The sequence below is a fragment of the Chlorocebus sabaeus genome, chromosome 2 (assembly GCF_047675955.1).
Source record: "Chlorocebus sabaeus isolate Y175 chromosome 2, mChlSab1.0.hap1, whole genome shotgun sequence".
In the NCBI taxonomy this organism is placed as follows: Eukaryota; Metazoa; Chordata; class Mammalia; order Primates; family Cercopithecidae; genus Chlorocebus; species Chlorocebus sabaeus.
In genome coordinates this window covers 98,707,909-98,713,908 of record NC_132905.1, presented here as the reverse complement: position 1 = coordinate 98,713,908, position 6,000 = coordinate 98,707,909, and positions in this window count along the sequence as shown.

The window sequence follows — 6,000 nt, the reverse complement described above, 5'->3', positions numbered from 1 at the left end:
GGCTCCTGACAGCCACTGCCCAAGAGCCTGTTCAGACCCACGCCTGGGCTGTCTTCCTTCCACGTGAGGTGGAAGCCCATGTTCAGCCTGAAGCTCTGCCTCTGGGATCCCCTGCCCTGCTCCAGCTGCCTGGCCAGGCTTTGAGGCAGTAGCTGCCCAGCTCAGGGGGACCAACAGCCCCAGGGGTGAGTCTGGGAGGGGTGGGTGGGGCGTGTGCTGGTGCAGGTGCCCTGTGTGCCGTGTACACCTTCTGGGACCTGGTCCCTATTTACCATTCCCCTTTATGGTGGCACTGCGAGGCTCATGCCTGTGGGCCACGAGATGTGTGGGGGCCTGGAACCTGCAGCTCAGCCCCCAGCGCCACATGCACGGTACTTTCCAAACTGAGAACAGCTGGCATCAAAGGTGCACACAGCTTGGCCCCAAACACCCTGGAGGGTCTCACCCGGCACCTCCTCTAGGAAGGGCAGACACCTGCACCACAGGCAGGTTCCCAGGCCCCAGGACCACTGATGCCACAGCCTGGCCCCACACCCCACCTGCTCCTGCTCCAAGCCTGGCTGCAACAGGCGAAGGCACGGCCCTGCCACTGGATCAGAGCCACACCCACATGAGGAATAGGTGGGCCCCAACCTCAGAGAGACCCTCCAGCCCACAGCCACCCTGTGCGGTGGCCACAGGGACCTACAGAAGCCCTGTCCCCCCCTCTCTCTCCACCCCACCCTCTCCTTCTCTACCTTTCTCCCTCTCCTCTCTCTCTTCCCCCACCTGCAGACATCCCAACATTTTCAGAGAGCATGGCAGGCCCCTGGGCTGGGCAGGGTCTGTCTGCCCCCTGGGACACACGGGCACCCAGGCCAGGCATCTGGGCTTCTCCAGCCTCCTGTCTACCAGGCTCATTCATGTGCTGCGAGTCACGCGATTGTCTCTGCAGTCGTAGGGCACGAACGAGGGCCCAGCCCTGAGGGTATGGTGCCCGTGCTCCGCTTCGCACCCCATGAGGACAGAGGCCCTGCGATCTTTGCTGCTAGGACTGGAAGCAACTGGCAAAGCAGAGGCTGGGCCAGGAGCTGCATCCTGGGTGCCAGGGGCTGCACGGCTCTGCCCCTGCAACCCGCTGCCTCGGAGCCTTGCGTGACTGGCATCGCCACCTGACTGAATGTGTGACAATCCACTTCTTCTCCAAGCCCCACCTGGCTGTGGCGGCAGCTGTGAAGGGGGTTCATGGACCGTGGGGTGTGTGTGCTGCAGCTGCCATGACAGACACCACAGCCGGGCGGCTCACACAGACGCTGGCGACCTCTCAGCCCTGAAAATGGCAAGTCTGAGGTCCCGGTTCACACAGACGCTGGCGACCTCTCAGTCCTGAAAACGGCAAGTCTGAGGTCCTGGAGCAGCAGGGCCGGTTCCTCCTGAGGCCTCTCTTCTCGGTGTGCAGACGGCATCTCCTCCCCCGGTCCTCACGTGGTCTGTGTCCTCATCTGCTCTTACAAGGACATCAGTCAGATGGGGCCAGGGACCAGCCTAGTGACCTACTTTAACCTAATCACCTCGGTAGAGAGCCTGTCTCTAAACACAGTCCCGCTGAGGTCCTGGGGCTTCAGATCTCAACACTGGAATTCAGGGAGATTCTGCTCAGAACTCGGGCACTGCGTGTCGTGCAAGCCTTGACTGGCACCTTGACCTCCACAGCTCTGGGGATGTGGTAGTCTCTCTAGTTCCCTCTTTCTGGAACGGGAGTGGGGATGGGGGTGGGGCGGGGGCTGCAGGGGTGGGGTAGGGGCTGCAGGGGTGGGGTGGGGGCTGCAGGGGTGGGGAGGGGGCTTCGGGGTGGGGTCAGGGGTGGGGTGGGGGCTGCAGGGTTGGGGTGGGGTTGGGTGGGGTGGGGACAGGGGTGGGGTGGGGGCTGTAGGGGTAGGGTGGGGGCTGCAGGGGTGGGGTGGGGGCTGCAGGGGTGGGGTGGGGGCTGCAGGGTTGAGGTGGGGTCAGGGGTGGGGAGGGGGCTTAGGGGTGGGGTGGGGTCAAGGGTGGGGTGGGGGCTACAGCTGCACGGGGTCTCACTTGGTCCTTCTTGCAACGGCAGCTTCCATCTGAGGCCAGGGAAAGAGTGGAGACTCTGCCAGTTGCTAAATGTGTGTGTTCCTGCTGGGTCCACTGTACGGTCGACTCAGGGGAGGCCCCACTCCAACTAGGGACCTTGCTGGCTCGCCAGGCCCTGCAGAGCCAGCACCTAATAACCCTGGAGGGTGCTGCCCTTCCCTGGAACTCCATGACCCTTGAAAATGGCCATGGGGCCTTGGAAGGAGCAGGGGCTGATCTGGGGCCCACACCCATGGGAGGCTCCCGCTCACAGTCCCACGCACCTCGGGAAGGCGCTTAGGAGGCCCCACTGTGGTGATTCCATTAGGTTTTTGCCCAGCAGACCTAGAGTTTTCCTGCCTGTAGATGTCAGGCAATAGCTTAGTAGCTATGCCTCTGTCTCCTTGTGATGCATTTGCCACCACCACCACCATCGCTGCGGCTCAGGCAGCTCTGAGTTCCTCTCCCTCCATGGCTGTCATGGCTGGCCACTCCCACTGTCTCTCATGTTCAGTGCCGACACCCGGCATCCAGCATGCCAGGTTCCAGTCGTACCCCCTGAGATCTGGGAGACCATCTCCCTTGCAACGTCTTGGGCCTCAGAAGTCCCACTGGGGGGCTGTGTGCCTTCCCACGGCTTAATGACCTCGTGCAGGGAGTGTCCGGATGAGGCTGGGAGAGAGCAGGCAGGCTGCACACAAACCGCCCCAGCGCCTATCTCCGTGAGCCTTCCGCCTCACCCTCTGCGGCAGCGACTCCACCTTGGCTGCACGCTGGAATCACCGAGGAGCGTTTATACCTGCACCGCCAGACCCTGCACCAACGCACTGATTTCACGGGCCTGGGGCCTTGGTGGGCCTGGCACAAGTGTTTCTTGTTACTCTCCAGGTGACTCCAATGTCTAGCCAGGACTGACGACCCTGCTCCAGAGGCTCCTTGAAGGCACCCCCTCCAGCAGCAGTGCTGGCAGCACCTGGAGCACATGGTGTCCATCCCCACCCAGGGCCTGCTGGGTCAGAAGCTGTGTGGCAGCAGGATTCCTAAAGAATTCACACATAATTCGCGTCTTACACTCACAGCATGGGAACCCTTTGGAGGGCTCGCCAGGAAACAGGTCCCTGAGGCTCTGATTTGGCAAGCCTGGGAAGGGGTCCAAGAATCCACATTTGGAACCAGTCCCTGAGTGATGTAGGTGATGCCGGTACAGCGGCCACATGCGAGGATGCCAGGAAGGCTGTCGTGTCAAGCTCATTGGCCACAGTGCAGCCCAAGAGTCTATCGGCCAGACGAGGCACCCATTTCCAAGTGCCTGATGTAACACAGTAAAATCCCTGTGTCCTAGGCCAGTGCCTCCGGCCTGATCCAGCCTTACTTCACCTACCAGGCTTGGAATCTCGATAGATTTCTCCACCCCTGGCCTGAACACCTTGGTGAGGGCTTGCAATCCTGCTGCATTCCGTGTTGGGATCTGACCTTGTTTGGGGTCAGGAAGCAGTGGGAGGTGGGGGCGCATCATGAGGAAAATGGGCCCTGCCTCATCAGGGACGAGCCCATCAGGGACTCATGCTGATGTCGGCGTGGAGGTCTCTCCGTGCACGGAAAGGCGTCTTCTCTACCCTGATGTCGGCGTGGAGGTCTCTCCGTGCACGGAAAGGCGTCTTCTCTATCCTGATGTAGGCGTGGAGGTCTCTCCGTGCACGGAGAGGCGTCTTCTCCCCACTGATGTCGGCGTGGAGGTCTCTCCGTGCACGGAAAGGCGTCTTCTCTACCCTGATGTAGGCATGGAGGTCTCTCCGTGCACGGAGAGGCGTCTTCTCCCCACTGATGTCGGCGTGGAGGTCTCTCTGTGCACCGAAAGACGTCTTCTCTTCCCTGATGTCGCCGTGGAGGTCTCTCTCTCTCTGTGCACGGAAAGGCGTCTTCTCTCCAGTGCATTGTCGCTGCACCTGTGTCAAAAATCAACAGGCCATTTGTGTATACGTCCACCTCTGATCTGTCAGTGTGTTCAGTGATAGTGATCTGTGTGCCTGTCACTTCTCATTTGATGACTGTGGCTTTATATTAAGACTTCAAGTCAGGTGTGGTGAGTTCTCTGTTTCTGTTCTTTGCAAAACTGTTTAGCTATTCTAGTTCCTTTAATTTCCCTGAAGTATTCTAGTTCCTTTGCCTTTCCCTAGAACTTTTAGAATCAGAGTGTTGATTTCTACAAAAAGTCCTGCTGAGATTTTGGTTGGGGTTATGTTGAATCTACAGATGATGTCATCACCAATGACGATGTCATCACCATAACAATGCTGAGTTATGACTGACTTTTACAAATGCTGTAAACCCACTATGTGACAACTGTCTGTTTTAGACCAAGGGTTGGCAAACCATGGCCCATGGATGAAGTGCCGTCTACCATGAGCTAAGTATGGTTTTTACATTTAAAACATTTTAAATGTAAAATGTCAAAAGGGGCCGGGCGTGGTGGCTCACGCCTGTAATCCTAGCACTTTGGGAGGCCGAGGCAGGCAGATTATGAGGTCAGGAGTTCAAGACCAGCCTGGCTAACATGGTGAAACCCCGTCTCTACTAAAAATACAAAAATTAGCCAGGCATGGTGGCGCATGCCTGTAGTCCCAGCTACTCAGGAGGTTGAGGCAGGAGAATCGCTTGAATCCAGGAGGCAGAGGTTACAGTGAGCTGAGATTGCGCCACTGCACTCCAGCCTGGGCAACAGAGCAATACTCCATCCCCTAAAATAAAATAAAATAAATAATATTAATTATTTGTAGAGATGGGGGGGTCTCACTATATTGCCCAGGTTGGTCTTGAACTCCTGGCCTCAAGTGGTCCTCCTGTCTCGGCCTCCCAAAGTGCTGGGATTACAGGCATGAGTCCCGTGCTGGGCCATTTTTGTGATGACAGTTGTTTAAAGAGTTGAGGACTCTCCCAGCCTTTGGCTAGGAAAGCATAACATATTTACTATCTGTTCTTTTGCAGAAGAAGTTTGTTGGTTCCTGTTTTAAACAGTTAATTATCTTTTACATGATTAAAAATCTGGAACAAATGTTTTTTATATTTAGTTAATTTTAACCATTCTGGGGTTCTTCGTTTCCTTGTCTGGTTATCATATACCCTTCTGCCTCAAGAACTTCCTTATCGTTTCTTAAAACATAGTCTGCTGGCTCTACATTCTCTTTTTTTCTTTCATCTGAGAATGTCTTTTTCACGGCTTTTCCTGAAGAGCATTTTCACTAGATATTAAATTCTGAACTGAATTGCCTTCGGCGCGTTCACAAGGTCATTTCTGCCTCCTGGCCTGCGTGGTTTCTGATGAGAAGTGCGCGGTGGCTCGAGCTGCCTCCCCTGAAGGTGAGGTACTGTTCTCCTCTGGCCAACTGCAAGACTTTTTTCTTTATCTTCGATTGTCATGTTCCTGATTGTGGTTTAGAGTTTATCTTCTTTGGGGTTTGCTGAACTTCTTGAATCTATAAATTTTTCTCTTTTCATTAAATTTGTGTTTTTTTTTTATTTTTTGAGTCTTTATTTCTTCAAACATTTTTTCTTTACCAATCTTTCTGGGACTCCAAAATGACATGAAAATTAGATCTTTTGTTTTTCCCCCACAGGTGTCTGGCGCTCAGTTCAGTTTAGTTTTAATATTTTCTGCTCTTCACATTGGATCATTTCTACTGACTCCCCTTCAGGTTCACTGAATCATTCCTCTGACAACTCCATTCTGCTTTTGAGGCCAGCCAGGGGATTAAAAAGTTCCTGATAGTATTATTTTTAAATTCTAAGTTTCTTTAAAAAATATATTTTCTACTTCTCTGCTGAGAACCTTGATCTTTCTAATGATTTCAAGAGAGTTTAACTTTTACTTAAATAAGCAGTCAGCAGAGCTGGGCGTGGTGGCACACACCTGTAGTCCCAGTG